Source organism: Rosa chinensis, chromosome 5, assembly GCF_002994745.2.
Source record: "Rosa chinensis cultivar Old Blush chromosome 5, RchiOBHm-V2, whole genome shotgun sequence".
Taxonomy (NCBI): Eukaryota; Viridiplantae; Streptophyta; class Magnoliopsida; order Rosales; family Rosaceae; genus Rosa; species Rosa chinensis.
The window spans coordinates 49182231-49202326 of NC_037092.1; positions in this window are offsets into that span (position 1 = coordinate 49182231).

Consider the following 20096-nt stretch of genomic DNA (forward strand, 5'->3'; position numbering starts at 1 on the left):
GATTTCCACATTATATCCATCATTTCCCATGCAAAAATCAGATTTAATCTCCCATAATATCTTCAAGCCATGTAGTCTCCTAATGCCTTCAGGTTTCCTAGCCTCATCAGGATTCCTGCGTTGACTAGGATTCCTAGTTGGACCAGGAAAACTCCATTTCTTCATTTCAGCTCATTTCCTTGTCATTTATTCCAATGTACCTAGAAAATAGAAATTTTTATTAAAATTACTAAAAATAGAAACTTTCTAAAGATGGAAACTTTCCTAATCAAGACGGATTTATTTAAGGAAATAACTAAGTAAATATGAGGAAATAACAGTTAAAACGTCGCATTAAAATGCTCCTATCAGATTTGCTTACTCTTTTAGTGAAATGGCTTCTAAATCTTTCGATGCCTTTTTCTAGTGAGATTCAAAGCCCTAGTTACTTTTTCAAACAATTTGATCACTTTGTTTCAATTTGAGTGTATGAACATTTATTTTACAAACTTCTTGCTTCTAGGGTTTAGGATTTCCTTTGTCTTTTAGTGAAATGGCTTCTAAATCTTTCAATGCCTTTTTCTAGTGAGATTCAAAGCCCTAGTTACTTTTTCAAACAATTTGATCACTTTGTTTCAATTTGAGTCTATGAACAGTTATGTTCCAAACTTTTTGCTTCTAGGGTTTTGGATTTGCTTTCGCTTTTAATGAAATGGTTTCTAAATCTTTCAATGCGTTGTTCTAGTTATTTTCAAAGCCCTAGTTACTTTTTCAAACAATTTGATCACTTTATTTGAATTCGAGTCTATGAACAGTGATTTTCCAAACTTCATGCTTCTAGGGTTTAGGATTTGCTTACTCTTTTAGTGAAATGGCTTCTAAATCTTTCAATGCGTTGTTCTAGTGAGATTCAAAGCCCTAGTTACTTTTTCAAACAATTTCACCAGTTTGTTTCAATTTGAGTCTATGAACAGTGATGTTCCAAACTTCTTGCTTATAGGGTTTAGGATTTGCTTTCGCTTTTAGTGAAATGGCTTCTAAATCTTTCAATGCATTGTTCTAGTTATTTTCAAAGCCCTAGTTACTTTTTCAAACAATTTGATCACTTTGTTTGAATTTGAGTCTATGAACAGTGATTTTCCAAACTTCTTGCTTCTAGGGTTTAGGATTTGCTTTCGCTTTTAGTGAAATGGCTTCTAAATCTTTCAATGCGTTGTTCTAGTAATATTCAAAGCCCTAGTTACTTTTTCAAACAATTTGATCACTTTGTTTCAATTTGAGTGTATGAACAGTTATTTTACAAACTTCTTGCTTCTAGGGTTTAGGATTTCCTTTGTCTTTTAGTGAAATGGCTTCTAAATCTTTCAATGCCTTTTTCATGTGAGATTCAAAGCCCTAGTTACTTTTTCGAACAATTTGATCACTTTGTTTCAATTTGAGTCTATGAACAGTGATTTTACAAACTTCTTGCTTCTAGGGTTTTGGATTTGCTTTCGCTTTTAATGAAATGGCTTCTAAATCTTTCAATGCGTTGTTCTAGTTATTGATAGGAGCATTTTAATGCGACGTTTTAACTGCATTTCCCTACACTTTTCTGCGCCATTTCCTTGAAAAATCCCTGTTTGGGAAAGTTTCCATTCTTTGATTGGGAAAGTTCCTTATTGTAGAAAGTTTCCATTTTTGTCTTCATTTTTCATTTTTCATTTCTCATTTCTCATTTCTCATTTTTCATTTCTCATTTCTGGAAAGTTTCTATTTTTCATTTTTAGTAAGTTTCTATTTTCATTTTTTAGAAAGTTTCTATTTTAAGTATAGTTTCTATTTTCAGGACCTCCGAGCTAGAAAGTGGAAATGAACGCACGAATGGAAAGAGGAGCTTGCGAACATCAAGACGAACGAACATGAGGGAAAATGGCCCACACATTTGAGCAGAAATGAAGAAACAAGCTTTCCTAGTCCAACCAGGAAATCCTACAAAATGGAGGAAGGCTTCCCTAGCAAGTTTCCAACGCAACCATGAAAAAGAAATGGAAAAATATTGTGTTTTGCGTTGGAAAATGAGAAGGCTTGAAGATGAAGCAACGAGGCCCAAGAACTCTTTGGATTTTCGGCAAATTGGAGAAAGGCCCATCAAAGCCCATGACATTAGGGTTTGTGACGCAAACCCTAACCCTTAAGGTTGTTGTTGCCGTGAATTTGCAAGAGAGAAACAAGGAGGTGGCGTCCAAGAAAATCAGAAATTAAAAGGAGATTTTCTAGGGTTATTTTTATGGAAATAAATCAAGAGATAAAACCCTAGAAGACCTAGCCGTCCAAGCCAAGAGGAAAACAAGGGGATGCCGTGCAAACCCTAGGGAATTCGGCAAAAGATAATGAAGAGAAAAACTAGGGTTTTGCCGTGAGGAAAAATCAGAAAAAAATAAAGAGATTCCGTGGAGATTTCTTAGGGAGCTTTTAAAGGAAAGAGAATATGTGTTGAACACAAAAAGCTCTCAAAGGAGTCTAGGTTCGTTCCCCTTTATTCTCTAAGTATATTGTTGCCGAAATTGGTGAAGGAAATCAGAAAATATCTATATATATTTCGGCAAGATTATTTAGGGAATTTATATTGGAATTTTGTGATTGGTTGCACCACCTCATAGGGCTTATGTGGCACGAAATCATTGGAGAAAATTATGTGGAGGAAGCAAGAGATTGCCGTGAGCTTTGCTAGGATTGTGGACGGATTGAAGACCTAGAAGCCGTCCCCTATATATTCCTCTCTTCTCTCAACGTCAAGGGTTCCGAAAATTCCACACTTTTGCGTTAATACTTTGAGAAAATAATTCAGAAATCTCTCTAGCTTAGCCGTGTTCTTCTCCATCCTCTAGGGCAACCACGAAGTGCAAGCAAGGCCAAGGAAGAATAAGACAAGCCGTGCACACCATCCACCCTCCACCTTGAAGATTGCTTTCGAAATTCAAGAGACCACATCATCACTTCATTCATCTCATCTTCATCACGGTGTAATCCGATTCTCCTTGTACCTTTGCTTTGTATTTTCGTTGGTTTTGCCTTAGTTGACACATATGTATGAACAAGTATTGTTTTCTGAAATTTTATGATGAATTGTTAATTTTCAGATTCATATATTGCGATTTATGGTTGCTTTTGTGTGAGTGTTTGATTAAATTTGCATGATAGAAATCTTTTGTATGATTATCTTGAATGGTTCGAAACATTTAGGGTTTTTATGTGAATGTTGCTACGAATTTGAGAACATGAATCAACTTTTTGGTTTTGTGTTCTTGAATCGATAAGTAGTAAAGGTTTTGTACAAAAACCGAATTTAATCAAAGAAGATTGCAATTAGGTGGACTTTTTCATACTAAGTTGCACATTTGAGTTGATAGCCTTTCTAGGTGTTTATTGCGTTAAACATGACATGATTGACTAGCTTTCTAGGGCTTGATTGCATGTTTGATAGAATTAATCTAGGTGCTTTCACTTAGGTTAATTAGCATTGAAAGTAAAATATGGGAAATTGTTTGCTTTTGAACGTTTCACATGATCAACTCCTCTTGCATGACTATGATGAACAATGATGAACTTGAATTAATTTTAATCATGAGTTTCGACTTTGATCTTTGTTCTTGCATTCCATTTGTATTTTTATGTTTTTGCATTTTAATTATTTAGGTAACTTAGATTTTATTTTCGGAAATTAAAACCAAAAACCAAAAACTCCCCCTTTTTCGTAAATATGTCTATATTTTGTAAATATTATACTTTGTTTTAATTTTAATTGTTTAATTGTTTGACAATGACAGGTGTACCCTCAATCCCCGGAATAGAACGATCCCTATTTACTTTATACTACTAATGACATTTCAGGGTTAAATTGGTCGCTCGATAAAAGCGACATCAATTTTTGGCGCCGTTGCCGGGGATTGAAAAATCAGTTGCCATATTGTGAATATTTGTTTTGTATATTGTGACCGAAAAAAAAAAAAAAAAAAAAAATATTTATTTGTTAATTATTTTGTAATTGTCGAAATTTAGTTACTTACTTAGGTTGTTATTTATATTGTTGAATACGAATTTTAATTGTAGGTTGTAAATTAAAGAAGGAATAGGTGAAGTCGTGTTTATTAATATTGGCCTAAACCCCTTATTGGTACCTAGTTCAGGTCCCTTAAGGTTGAGGGCGGCCTTTATTAACATTCATTGAACTGTCTTCACACTTAGGACCTTTTATATCCAAGTAAGTATAGCCTATGTGGGATGGTGTCTAGGAAGGGGACAACGCTCATGACTGGTTCTTGGATTCAGAAGTGCTTACAAATGGGCGTAAACCTCAATGAGGGAGTAGCCAATGCCAAAATGGATCCTACCTCTTGTGTTCGTCCTCCCCTACCTGGCCATGTCAGTAAGGTTGCCCAAAGGATGTAGAAGGGCCCTTTTGTTAATATTGGCCTTAACCCTTCATTAGTGCCTTTCTAAGGTCTTATGAGGTTGAGGGCGGCTTTTATTAGCATTTGGAGAACTGTCTAACACATGAGTCCTTTCCAAGCTGAGTAAGGGGCATATAGGTGGTGTCTTAGGTTGAGACCCTGGGTGATGGGTTCAAATTGGATCTCAGAGATACTATAGACCGTGCGTAAACCACAATGTGGGAGTAGCCAATAGGGGCCTAAACCTCAATGAGGGAGTAGCCTCCGTAGTGTCACCAAAATGAGTCCTCCCTCTCACTTACCTCTTAATCTGGCCATCTAGCCTTCTGAAACAAAGGGAAGTGACTTATGTCTAGGCGACTATCCCTAGATCGTATCTCACCAATAGTAGTGGTTTCTATTGGGCTCGACTTACAACTTGTAATCAATTGAGATATTAACTTTATTTTGTAAAGATAATAAGATACTTGAACATAACCTCCACTTGTAAATTGTGTTGTTTTGTACATTTTATACTTGTATAAATTTCTTTTGTGGTTTATTTGTGAAAAGATTGTGGATAGTTTGTAATTTATACTTCTCTTTATACTTGTATAAATCATAAATAGTAAAGTCGTGAATAGTAAAGTCGTGAATAGTAACTTGTGAATAGTGACTCGTGAATAGTAAGGTTGATGTATAAATCACTAATTTGTAATTAACTCACTTTATACTTTGCTAACTTCTTTGAATTTTGATGATGTTCAGGATTCCTATGAATGACCGAGCCTTTTAGATCCTCTACACTAAAGGAAATTGAAGCAAGGCTCGCTCGCTTGAAGGGTCCTTCACTTCTTGAGCAGACAAGCCCTTCCCCTTCGACACACAGAGGGTACATCTTTAACGAACAAGGGAAGAGGACCTACTGTTCTGAGGAGTCTACATCACCTACACCAAGTCCATCTCCTCCTTCACGTTCACCTTCACCTGTGATTTCGTCCAACTCTACACCACCACCTTCACCACCACCTGAAGAAGTCGAAGAAGAGAGAATGGCATCTATTAGGGAACTTTCCACTGCAACTGTTGAAGGAGGACCCCCTACAGGCATAGTATACCCTCCCCCTGCAGCTGGAAGACAAGCAGAGTTTGAGCTAAAGAGTGGTTTGTTGCACAAGCTCCCTATCTTCCATGGACTTAATATGGAGGACGCTAACAAGCATGTTCGAGAATTTCAATCTGTTTGTGCAAACATGCAACCACAAGGGGCAGATGAGAACCTTCTTAAGATGAGAGCATTTCCATTCTCCTTAGCTGACAGAGCCAAAGATTGGCTATATGAGCTTCCTGCAGGACGTATCACCTCATGGGAGACAATGCGAAAGGCCTTCTTGGAAAAATACTTCCCAGCTTCTAAGGTCATCACACTTAGAAAGAAGCTCAGTGGAATAGAGCAAGCCCATGATGAGTCCTATGCTGCTTACTATGAGAGGTTCAATTCCTTACTTGCACAATGTCCTCAACATCAGATGAAGGATGAGACCCTACTCACATGTTTTTATGAAGGACTCTTACCCTTGGAAAGGCAAATGTTGGATGCTGCAGCTGGAGGAGCTTTTGTGGATAAGTCCCCTACAGTTGGGAAGGAGCTTATAGCTAATCGTGCTTTGAACTCCCAACAATATGAGGGAGTAGGACACTCTACTCGTAGGGTGCATGAGATGAGCAAGAATACTGCAATTGAGGACCAACTGAATAAGCTTACTCTACTCATGAATCAAGTGGTAAGTTCCAAGGGACCAAGTGCAACAATAGCTTGTGGGGTATGCTCTATGCAAGGGCATGTTACAGATCAGTGCCCTCAACTTAATGAGAATGGAGGATGGGAAGCTGCAAATGCTATTGGAGGATATCAAGGAGGATACCAAGGAGGACCTCAACGTCCTAGACATGATCCTTACTCCAATACGTACAACCCAGGATGGAGGGACCATCCCAACTTCAAGTGGACCAACAATGATAACGTTCAGAATCCTCTTGGTGGGAACTTCCAACGTCCTCAAGGGCCTTCATTCCAAGGATCATCTTTTCAAAGGCCCTACATGCCCCCTCCTCAACAGAACTCAGGACCTTCAATGTCTCACTATGACAAAACGTTGGAAGCCTTGACTAGTTCCACCCAGGCCTTGACAAACTCTACTCAAGCTTTGATTCAAGGACAACAGACCCACACTAAGGATATTGCAGATCTTAAGAAACAGATGGGCCAAGTTGTGGACTTCATGAGCAAGATTCATGAGACTGGGAAGCTTCCTAGTGGCACAATACCTAACCCTAAGGGTAATGTGGAGAATGCATCAGTTGTGACTACGAGGAGTGGGAGACCATTTGTGGATCCACCCAAGCAACCCAAGAAGGTCCAAATGAGCATAGAAATTGAGGAAGACCAAGAACCCACCAAGTTGGGTATTGAGAAGGACCCTGCAACGTCAAAGGAAGAGACCAAGGCATCCTCATCTTTAAAGGCAAAACCGGAAATCAAAGGTAATAATTCTAACTTATCAAATTCGGTTATTGCTAACCCTTCTTCTTCTTGCATGCCCTTCCCACGCAGGTTTGCCCAATCTAAGAAGGATGAAAGTGACCAAGCTATCTTGGAAACTTTCAAGAAGGTGCAAGTAAACCTACCCCTCCTAGAGGCCATCAAGCAAGTCCCTAAGTATGCCAAGTTCCTCAAAGAGCTTTGCACTACTAGGAGAGTAAACCGTGAAAAGGAGGTGGTAAAGGTAAGTGAGAATGTCTCTGCCCTAATTCAGAGGAAGATCCCTCCAAAGTGTAAGGATCCTGGAAGCTTTACCATTCCTTGTACTATTGGTAACTCTAGATTTAAGAATGCCATGCTAGACCTAGGTGCATCTGTTAATGTTATGCCCTACTCTGTTTATGAAACCCTAGGTCTAGGGGAACTTAAATCTGACAATGTTATCATTCAGTTAGCTGACAGATCCAATGCATACCCTAGAGGTTTGTTGGAGGATGTGCTTGTACAGGTTAACCATCTTATCTTCCCAGCTGATTTTTATGTATTGGAAATGGAGGACTCCCCTGTAAGTTCCACTCCATTGCTTTTGGGACGTCCTTTCTTAAGGACAGCTAGGACGAAGATTGATGTGTATGAAGGCTCTCTTACAATGGAGTTCGATGGTGACATTATTGGCTTTAACATCTTTGAAGCCATGAGGTATCCCCTAGAGGTTAATGATTGTTTTTCTGCTGACATTTTGGATGAACTTGCGCAGAAAATGTTTGATGTTATGCATGAGGATACCCTAGTCACTACCCTTGAGAGTGGGGTAGGCTATACAAAGGAAGGCGTCACCATCTCAGAGGACAAGTTGAAAGACACTTGTGAGGATAAAATCATTGAAAACGTCTCCTTCCTTGAGGCATCACCCTTTATAGGTAAGTCTGTTTCTCCATTGTCCATTCAGTTATCCACTAACAAGACTTTACCTTCAGTGGTCCAGGCCCCAGAACTTGAGCTAAAACCTCTTCCAGACCATTTGAAGTATGTCTACTTAGGGGACAAGGAGACCTTACCAGTGATTGTGTCCTCTGCACTAACGACTCCACAAGAAGAGAAGTTGGTGGAATGTTGAAGCAACACAAGACCGCATAGGATGGACATTGGCGGACATCAAGGGAATCAGCCCTACAACTTGCGTCCACAGGATACTTCTAGAGGAGGGGTCTAAACCACTAGAGAGGCTCAACGTCGTCTCAACCCTCCAATGATGGAAGTAGTGAAGAAGGAGGTTATCAAACTCCTTGATTGTGGGGTGATCTACCCTATTTCAGACTCCAAGTGGGTCTCCCCAGTTCAGGTCGTGCCCAAGAAGTCTGGGATCACTGTGGTAAAGAATGCTGATAACGAACTGGTGCCCCAAAGGACAGTCACAGGCCACAGAGTGTGCATTGACTATAGGAGGCTCAACGCAACTACAAGGAAAGACCACTTTCCTCTGCCATTCATTGATCAGATGCTTGAGCGCCTAGCTGGACATGACTACTATTGTTTCTGGATGGATATCTGGTTACAACCAGATTGCAATTGCAAATGAAGATCAAGAGAAGACAACCTTCACTTGCCCCTTTGGAACGTTTGCCTATAGACGTATGCCCTTCGGACTTTGCAACGCTCCAGGTACCTTTCAGAGGTGTATGGTAAGTATCTTTTCAGATTATATTGAGAAAATCATAGAGGTATTCATGGATGACTTTTCAGTTTTTGGAAAGAATTTTGATGATTGTCTTAATAATCTGGAGATAATTCTGAAACGTTGCATGGAAACTAACCTTGTCTTAAACTGGGAAAAATGCCATTTTATGGTTAAACAAGGAATAGTTCTAGGACATATTGTCTCTGCTAGGGGTATAGAGGTTGATAAAGCCAAGGTTGATATTGTGCGTCACTTACCCTCTCCCACTTCTGTGAGAGAGATTCGTTCTTTCCTTGGTCATGCAGGTTTTTACAGGAGGTTCATCAAGGACTTCTCCAAAATTTCGAGACCCTTATGTCAACTACTCCAGAAGGATGTGCCCTTTCACTTTGACAAGGAGTGTCAAGAAGCTTTTGACAAGCTTAAGGAGTTGTTGACATCTGCCCCCATCATGTTACCTCCAGACTGGTCCTTGCCCTTTGAGTTAATGTGTGATGCCTCTGACTACGCAGTTGGAGCCGTTTTGGGACAAAGGAAGGAAAAGCTACCCTATGCCATCTACTATGCCTCAAGGACTCTCAATGATGCACAAATGAACTACTCCACCACAGAGAAAGAGCTCCTTGCAGTTGTCTTTGCCCTTGAGAAGTTTCGCTCTTATTTACTTGGTACCAAAGTTACTATCTTTACTGACCATGCAGCTTTGAAATACTTGATGACCAAGAAGGAGGCGAAACCAAGGCTCATCAGATGGATCCTACTCTTGCAAGAATTCGACGTGGAAATCAAGGACAAGAAGGGTAGTGAGAACGTGGTAGCTGACCACTTGAGTCGCTTAGTGCACGCAGAAGACCGTCTCCCTCTGGTGGAGACGTTTCCAGATGAACAACTCTTTGGAATCCAGGTAAGTGAACCATGGTATGCAGACATTGTGAATTATATTGTGTCTAGAAAGATTCCTGATACCATGTCACGTGCTCATAGGGATAGGCTTAGGAAAACTGTTAAGCAATATGTTTGGGATGAACCTTATTTGTGGAAGTATTGCTCTGATCAATTGATTAGGAGATGTGTGCCTGAACATGAACATAATGCTATACTTTCTTTTTGCCACTCTAAAGCATGTGGGGGACACTTTGGGTCTAAGAAGACTGCGTTTAAGGTGCTAGAGTCTGGGTTCTATTGGCCAACATTATTTAGGGATGCACATGCCTATTGTTTAACTTGTGATAAGTGCCAAAGAACGGAAATCTAGGTCCTAGAGATCAAATGCCATTGTCCAATATAATAACTGTTGAAATATTTGATGTCTGGGGTATAGATTTCATGGGACCTTTCCCTTCATCTTTTGGGTTTCTCTATATCTTACTTGCAGTGGACTATGTTTCCAAATGGGTGGAAGCAAAGGCCACTAGAACTAATGACTCTAAGGTTGTTGCAGATTTTATCAAGTCTAACATCTTTAGCAGGTTTGGAATGCCTAGAGTTCTCATTAGTGATGGAGGATCCCATTTTTGCAATCGGACGATTGAGGCTCTCTTGAAGAGATATGATGTCACACATAAGGTTTCTACACCTTATCACCCACAAACTAGTGGGCAGGCTGAGGTCTCTAACCGTCAGATCAAGGGGATATTGGAGAAGACTGTGAACCCTAACAGGAAGGACTGGTCCTTGCGTCTAGAGGATGCTTTGTGGGCCTACAGAACTGCATACAAAACTCCCATAGGTATGTCACCATATCGAATTGTCTATGGCAAACCATGCCATTTACCTGTGGAGTTGGAGCACAAAGCTTGGTGGGCTGTGAAGCAGTTCAACATGGATATGGATGCAGCTGGGCTTCATAGGAAGTTGCAATTGCAAGAGTTAGAGGAGATAAGGAATGATGCCTTTGAAAGTGCTAAAATTTACAAGGATAAGACTAAGGCATTCCATGACAAAATGATTCGAAGAAAGACTTTTGTTGTGGGTCAAAAAGTTCTTCTCTTCCATTCTCGTCTCAAACTCTTCCCAGGTAAGCTTCGTTCTCGTTGGATTGGACCTTTTGTTATCACTCATGTGTTTCCTCATGGAGCTGTGCAGATAAAGAGTGAACATACAAGCAACGAGTTCAAAGTGAATGGCCATCGCTTGAAGCCTTACTATGAGGCATTTGTGGAACATGAAGTGGAGGATGTACCCCTCCAAAACGTTCCAAACCCTGAGGATTAAATGGAGGTACAAGTCTAGGCTGAAAGACTATAAACATTAAGCGCTGCTTGGGAGGCAACCCAATTCTGAAGTAGCTGTGGAGGAGTCATCAACGCAGATTTGTTTTATCTCTCCCTTTTACTTCTCCAATTTTTCTTTATGTTGGTAGTCATTTTCGTAAATTTCATCCCTATATGCTTAAGTGTTCCATTGCATGCTTTTATTGATTACATTGAGGACAATGCAATATTTAAGTGTGGGGGAAGGGATTTACACTTTTATCTTGAGTCATATATTGAAAAATACAAAAAAATTGAAAAATGTCAAAAATTTAAAAATTTTCGTTGCTTTTGTTTTTGTTTTGAGTCTTAGGATGCCCTTTCAACTGTCTAGGATGATTCTATATCTCTGAAATCATGACTAAAAGAGGATCACAAATTGAGATGATTTTAAAATGGTATTCTTTGGTTAATTGAGATATATGAAAATGTATGCTTGTAGTGGATATGGATTCGAAACTTTGGTACAGAAATATGAGCATGTTAGATGAGTTTTGATTCATAAAGCCCATGTGAGATAATTGAGCCATGTCCCTTTTTCTTGGAGTAAATGAAAAATATATTCTTATTTTCTTGGCGATATTTTGATGATCTCATTATTCTTCATTTGATTGATTGCTTGCCATAGATTAAGTTTGATGGACTAGAGAATGCTAGAATTCACTCTTGTGCTTGTTGAGACGTTTGTCAATACATGGCCCTGATTCTGGAAGGGATAGAGGCACCTAGGAATTACCACCATTGCCAAATAAACCTGTGTCCCTATTGTGCCCGTCGTGGGACTCCCCTAGATAAGCCCCTTTGAGCCTACATTAGCCTTTTCATTCATCACCCTAAAACCTTAACCATGAAGCTTAGTATAGTTAAAACCCTACCCTTTGTTCTAAGAACTTAGTGGAGCTATCTTTTGAGACATACTACATGGGTTTGGTGCTAAGGATGAAAATTGAGAAGAGGTGAAAGTTAAAGTGTGGGGGTAGACTTGTCCATAAAGAAAAAAATATGTGAAAGCCGTGAAAAATGAAAAAAAAGAAAAAATGTTACGGCTAAAAGAAAAGAAAGAAATGTTTATGGATTTTAGTCCCCCATACTTAGTGATTTTGGAGTTTACTTGAACTGAAGGCCATACAGAAAAATTTGGCCTTTGTCCATTCACTATAGTTCAGGGAAGTTTACAATGAAGATTGGGCCCAACATGAAGACATTAGGCCCCTTTTATGTTACCTCTAGGGAAAGTGACGTTTTTGCAATACCTTGGTGGATTTCTTGAGGTCTCTACATCTACATATGCTCTGCTAGGTTTTTAGGACACTTTGATAAATCCTTACCTTCATTTCTTAAACCTTGAGCCTTAGCCCATTACAACCCTTGATAAGACCTTCTTGATCCTTAAGATGGGACAGCCCTTGATGTGGAGATGAGTTACAAGAGTTGAACCTATGGCTTGGGTCCATCTGTGCAAGTAGTTGATATCCTTCATGAGATCTTTAAAGAAAATTATACATGTGCTTTCGTTTCTTGAATATGTGATATACTTGCTATCTTTCACATATACTTGAGTGTATAAGCTTTTAAGCATTGCCATGATCTGAGAGAAGAAAGAGTGGATATAACTTGTGAGGATTTGAATCATACTTGTTTGAAACATGCTTAACAGAAACCATCACCATTGTTTCAACCAAGTCCACTTGTGTATATGTAGTTATGTGTTTTAATTAACTCTCGAATGCCTAACATTGAATTTTGGTTAAGTGCTAATCTTGGTGTTATGAAAGTAAGAGATTGCTGAGACAAATAGTTGAAGGGCAATAGAGTCATTGTTTTTGTCAAGTCTTTAAATTTTCGTTGAGTCTTAGTGTGTGTCTTAGTTTGATTTTGCTAAGGGACTAGCAAAAGCTAAGTGTGGGGGAATTTGATAGGAGCATTTTAATGCGACGTTTTAACTGCATTTCCCTACACTTTTCTGCGCCATTTCCTTGAAAAATCCCTGTTTGGGAAAGTTTCCATTCTTTGATTGGGAAAGTTCCTTATTGTAGAAAGTTTCCATTTTTGTCTTCATTTTTCATTTCTCCATTTCTCATTTCTCATTTTTCATTTCTCATTTCTGGAAAGTTTCTATTTTTCATTTTAGTAAGTTTCTATTTTCATTTTTTAGAAAGTTTCTATTTTAAGTATAGTTTCTATTTTCAGGACCTCCGAGCTAGAAAGTGGAAATGAACGCACGAATGGAAAGAGGAGCTTGCGAACATCAAGACGAACGAACATGAGAGAAAATGGCCCACACATTTGAGCAGAAATGAAGAAACAAGCTTTCCTAGTCCAACCAGGAAATCCTACAAAATGGAGGAAGGCTTCCCTAGCAAGTTTCCAACGCAACCATGAAAAGAAATGGAAAAATATTGTGTTTTGCGTTGGAAAATGAGAAGGCTTGAAGATGAAGCAACGAGGCCCAAGAACTCTTTGGATTTTCGGCAAATTGGATAAAGGCCCATCAAAGCCCATGACATTAGGGTTTGTGACGCAAACCCTAACCCTTAAGGTTGTTGTTGCCGTGAATTGCAAGAGAGAAACAAGGAGGTGGCGTCCAAGAAAATCAGAAATTAAAAGGAGATTTTCTAGGGTTATTTTTATGGAAATAAATCAAGAGATAAAACCCTAGAAGACCTAGCCGTCCAAGCCAAGAGGAAAACAAGGGGATGCCGTGCAAACCCTAGGGAATTCGGCAAAAGATAATGAAGAGAAAAACTAGGGTTTTGCCGTGAGGAAAAATCAGAAAAAAATAAAGAGATTCGTGGAGATTTCTTAGGGAGCTTTTAAAGGAAAGAGAATATGTGTTGAACACAAAAAGCTCTCAAAGGAGTCTAGGTTCGTCCCCTTTATTCTCTAAGTATATTGTTGCCGAAATTGGTGAAGGAAATCAGAAAATATCTATATATATTTCGGCAAGATTATTTAGGGAATTTATATTGGAATTTTGTGATTGGTTGCACCACCTCATAGGGCTTATGTGGCACGAAATCATTGGAGAAAATTATGTGGAGGAAGCAAGAGATTGCCGTGAGCTTTGCTAGGGTTGTGGACGGATTGAAGACCTAGAAGCCGTCCCCTATATATTCCTCTCTTCTCTCAACGTCAAGGGTTCCGAATTCCACACTTTTGCGTTTATACTTTGAGAAAATAATCAGAAATCTCTCTAGCTTAGCCGTGTTCTTCTCCATCCTCTAGGGCAACCACGAAGTGCAAGCAAGGCCAAGGAAGAAGAAGACAAGCCGTGCACACCATCCACCCTCCACCTTGAAGATTGCTTTCGAAATTCAAGAGACCACATCATCACTTCATTCATCTCATCTTCATCACGGTGTAATCCGATTCTCCTTGTACCTTTGCTTTGTATTTTCGTTGGTTTTGCCTTAGTTGACACATATGTATGAACAAGTATTGTTTTCTGAAATTTTATGATGAATTGTTAATTTTCAGATTCATATATTGCGATTTATGGTTGCTTTTGTGTGAGTGTTTGATTAAATTTGCATGATAGAAATCTTTTGTATGATTATCTTGAATGGTTCGAAACATTTAGGGTTTTATGTGAATGTTGCTACGAATTTGAGAACATGAATCAACTTTTTGGTTTTGTGTTCTTGAATCGATAAGTAGTAAAGGTTTTGTACAAAAACCGAATTTAATCAAAGAAGATTGCAATTAGGTGGACTTTTTCATACTAAGTTGCACATTTGAGTTGATAGCCTTTCTAGGTGTTTATTGCGTTAAACATGACATGATTGACTAGCTTTCTAGGGCTTGATTGCATGTTTGATAGAATTAATCTAGGTGCTTTCACTTAGGTTAATTAGCATTGAAAGTAAAATATGGGAAATTGTTTGCTTTTGAACGTTTCACATGATCAACTCCTCTTGCATGACTATGATGAACAATGATGAACTTGAATTAATTTTAATCATGAGTTTCGACTTTGATCTTTGTTCTTGCATTCCATTTGTATTTTTATGTTTTTGCATTTTAATTATTTAGGTAACTTAGATTTTATTTTCGGAAATTAAAACCAAAAACCAAAAACTCCCCCTTTTTCGTAAATATGTCTATATTTTGTAAATATTATACTTTGTTTTAATTTTAATTGTTTAATTGTTTGACAATGACAGGTGTACCCTCAATCCCCGGAATAGAACGATCCCTATTTACTTTATACTACTAATGACATTTCAGGGTTAAATTGGTCGCTCGATAAAAGCGACATCAATTTTTGGCGCCGTTGCCGGGGATTGAAAAATCATTTGCCATATTGTGAATATTTGTTTTGTATATTGTGACCGAAAAAAAAAAAAAAAAAAAAAAAATTTATTGTTAATTATTTTGTAATTGTCGAAATTTAGTTATTACTTAGGTTGTTATTTATATTGTTGAATACGAATTTTAATTGTAGGTTGTAAATTAAAGAAGGAATAGGTGAAGTCGTGTTTATTAATATTGGCCTAAACCCCTTATTGGTACCTAGTTCAGGTCCCTTAAGGTTGAGGGCGGCCTTTATTAACATTCATTGAACTGTCTTCACACTTAGGACCTTTTATATCCAAGTAAGTATAGCCTATGTGGGATGGTGTCTAGGAAGGGGACAACGCTCATGACTGGTTCTTGGATTCAGAAGTGCTTACAAATGGGCGTAAACCTCAATGAGGGAGTAGCCTATGCCAAAATGGATCCTACCTCTTGTGTTCGCCTCCCCTACCTGGCCATGTCAGTAAGGTTGCCCAAAGGATGTAGAGGGACTTAGTGTCTTGACGATTATACTTGGGCCGCACGTCCACTTGATTTACCGCTTGGAATTTAATTCGAAATCAATGGTATTTATAACAAAAGAAAATGTTGTGATGCACCTAAGGTATATTGGATTAAACATAGTCTTGAAAAGGGTAGCTGTTTAAGTCCCATTGCACATCGAGACTCCCTGTTCCCGTACCTAAGTGTTGAAAATAATTGTGAAGAAAAGAAAGAATGTAAATCATTGTACTTCATAATAAAAAAAAAAAAAAAAAAAAAAAAAAAAAAAAAAAAAGAAGATAATTAGATGTGAATAGTGACGTTTTGTTTGTTTGTGTGAAAGTTTTGTGTAATGGTGTCTAATCTTGTTAAACAAAGGAAATGTAAAGAATTAATTATAAATATTGTTAATTCTTGATTTATTATAAGTGTGTAAAATCGTATGAGTAGATAAGGGCCCTTTTGTTAATATTGGCCTTAACCCTTCATTAGTGCCTTTCTAAGGTCTTATGAGGTTGAGGGCGGCTTTTATTAGCATTTGGAGAACTGTCTAACACATGAGTTCTTTCCAAGCTGAGTAAGGGGCATATAGGTGGTGTCTTAGGTTGAGACCCTGGGTGATGGGTTCAAATTGGATCTCAGAGATACTATAGACCGTGCGTAAACCACAATGTGGGAGTAGCCAATAGGGGCCTAAACCTCAATGAGGGAGTAGCCTCCGTAGTGTCACCAAAATGAGTCCTCCCTCTCACTTACCTCTTAATCTGGCCATCTAGCCTTCTGAAACAAAGGGAAGTGACTTATGTCTAGGCGACTATCCCTAGATCGTATCTCACCAATAGTAGTGGTTTCTATTGGGCTCGACTTACAACTTGTAATCAATTGAGATATTAACTTTATTTTGTAAAGATAATAAGATACTTGAACATAACCTCCACTTGTAAATTGTGTTGTTTTGTACATTTTATACTTGTATAAATTTCTTTTGTGGTTTATTTGTGAAAAGATTGTGGATAGTTTGTAATTTATACTTCTCTTTATACTTGTATAAATCATAAATAGTAAAGTCGTGAATAGTAACTTGTGAATAGTGACTCGTGAATAGTAAGGTTGATGTATAAATCACTAATTTGTAATTAACTCACTTTATACTTTGCTAACTTCTTTGAATTTTGATGATGTTCAGGATTCCTATGAATGACCGAGCCTTTTAGATCCTCTACACTAAAGGAAATTGAAGCAAGGCTCGCTCGCTTGAAGGGTCCTTCACTTCTTGAGCAGACAAGCCCTTCCCCTTCGACACACAGAGGGTACATCTTTAACGAACAAGGGAAGAGGACCTACTGTTCTGAGGAGTCTACATCACCTACACCAAGTCCATCTCCTCCTTCACGTTCACCTTCACCTGTGATTTCGTCCAACTCTACACCACCACCTTCACCACCACCTGAAGAAGTCGAAGAAGAGAGAATGGCATCTATTAGGGAACTTTCCACTGCAACTGTTGAAGGAGGACCCCCTACAGGCATAGTATACCCTCCCCCTGCAGCTGGAAGACAAGCAGAGTTTGAGCTAAAGAGTGGTTTGTTGCACAAGCTCCCTATCTTCCATGGACTTAATATGGAGGACGCTAACAAGCATGTTCGAGAATTTCAATCTGTTTGTGCAAACATGCAACCACAAGGGGCAGATGAGAATCTTCTGAAGATGAGAGCATTTCCATTCTCCTAGCTGACAGAGCCAAAGATTGGCTATATGAGCTTCCTGCAGGACGTATCACTTCATGGGAGACAATGAGAAAGGCTTCTTGGAGAAATACTTCCCAGCTTCTAAGGTCATCACACTTAGAAAGAAGCTTAGTGGAATAGAGCAAGCTCATGATGAGTCCTATGCTGCTACTATGAGAGGTTCAATTCCTACTTGCACAATGCCTCAACATCAGATGAAGGATGAGACCCTACTCACATGTTTTATGAAGGACTCTTACCCTTGGAAAGGCAAATGTTGGATGCTGCAGCTGGGGAGCTTTTGTGGATAAGTCCCCTACAGTTGGGAAGGAGCTTATAGCTAATCGTGCTTTGAACTCCCAACAATATGAGGGAGTAGGACACTCTACTCGTAGGGTGCATGAGATGAGCAAGAATACTGCAATTGAGGACCAACTGAATAAGCTTACTCTACTCATGAATCAAGTGGTAAGTTCCAAGGGACCAAGTGCAACAATAGCTTGTGGGGTATGCTCTATGCAAGGGCATGTTACAGATCAGTGCCCTCAACTTAATGAGAATGGAGGATGGGAATCTGCAAATGCTATTGGAGGATATCAAGGAGGATACCAAGGAGGACCTCAACGTCCTAGACATGATCCTTCCAATACGTACAACCCAGGATGGAGGGACCATCCCAACTTCAAGTGGACAACAATGATAACGTTCAGAATCCTCTTGGTGGGAACTTCCAACGTCCTCAAGGGCCTTCATTCCAAGGATCATCTTTTCAAAGGCCCTACATGCCTCCGCCTCAACAGAACTCAGGACCTTCAATGTCTCACTATGACAAAACGTTGGAAGCCTTGACTAGTTCCACTCAGGCCTTGACAAACTCTACTCAAGCTTTGATTCAAGGACAACAGACCCACACTAAGGATATTGCAGATCTTAAGAAACAGATGGGCCAAGTTGTGGACTTCATGAGCAAGATTCATGAGACTGGGAAGCTTCCTAGTGGCACAATACCTAACCCTAAGGGTAATGTGGAGAATGCATCAGTTGTGACTACGAGGAGTGGGAGACCATTTGTGGATCCACCCAAGCAACCCAAGAAGGTCCAAATGAGCATAGAAATTGAGGAAGACCAAGAACCCACCAAGTTGGGTATTGAGAAGGACCCTGCAACGTCAAAGAAGAGACCAAGGCATCCTCATCTTTAAAGGCAAAACCGGAAATCAAAGGTAATAATTCTAACTTATCAAATTCGGTTATTGCTAACCCTTCTTCTTCTTGCATGCCCTTCCCACGCAGGTTTGCCCAATCTAAGAAGGATGAAAGTGACCAAGCTATCTTGGAAACTTTCAAGAAGGTGCAAGTAAACCTACCCCTCCTAGAGGCCATCAAGCAAGTCCCTAAGTATGCCAAGTTCCTCAAAGAGCTTTGCACTACTAGGAGAGTAAACCGTGAAAAGGAGGTGGTAAAGGTAAGTGAGAATGTCTCTGCCCTAATTCAGAGGAAGATCCCTCCAAAGTGTAAGGATCCTGGAAGCTTTACCATTCCTTGTACTATTGGTAACTCTAGATTTAAGAATGCCATGCTAGACCTAGGTGCATCTGTTAATGTTATGCCCTACTCTGTTTATGAAACCCTAGGTCTAGGGGAACTTAAATCTGACAATGTTATCATTCAGTTAGCTGACAGATCCAATGCATACCCTAGAGGTTTGTTGGAGGATGTGCTTGTACAGGTTAACCATCTTATCTTCCCAGCTGATTTTTATGTATTGGAAATGGAGGACTCCCCTGTAAGTTCCACTCCATTGCTTTTGGGACGTCCTTTCTTAAGGACAGCTAGGACGAAGATTGATGTGTATGAAGGCTCTCTTACAACGGAGTTCGATGGTGACATTATTGGCTTTAACATCTTTGAAGCCATGAGGTATCCCCTAGAGGTTAATGATTGTTTTTCTGCTGACATTTTGGATGAACTTGCGCAGAAAATGTTTGATGTTATGCATGAGGATACCCTAGTCACTACCCTTGAGAGTGGGGTAGGCTATACAAAGGAAGGCGTCACCATCTCAGAGGACAAGTTGAAAGACACTTGTGAGGAGAAAATCATTGAAAACGTCTCCTTCCTTGAGGCATCACCCTTTATAGGTAAGTCTGTTTCTCCTTGTCCATTCAGTTATCCACTAACAAGACATTACCTTCAGTGGTCCAGGCCCCAGAACTTGAGCTAAAACCTCTTCCAGACCATTTGAAGTATGTCTACTTAGGGGACAAGGAAACCTTGCCAGTGATTGTGTCCTCTGCACTGACGACTCCACAAGAAGAGAAGTTGGTGGAAATGTTGAAGCAACACAAGACCGCCATAGGATGGACATTGGCGGACATCAAGGGAATCAGCCCTACGACTTGTGTCCACAGAATACTTCTAGAGGAGGGGTCTAAACCCACTAGAGAGGCTCAACGTCGTCTCAACCCTCCAATGATGGAAGTAGTGAAGAAGGAGGTTATCAAACTCCTTGATTGTGGGGTGATCTACCCCATTTCAGATTCCAAGTGGGTCTCTCCAGTTCAGGTTGTACCCAAGAATCTGGGATCACTGTGGTGAGGAATGCGGAGAACGAACTGGTGCCCCAAAGGACAGTCACAGGCCACAGAGTGTGCATTGATTATAGGAGGCTCAACGCAACTACAAGGAAAGACCACTTTCCTCTACCATTCATTGATCAGATGCTTG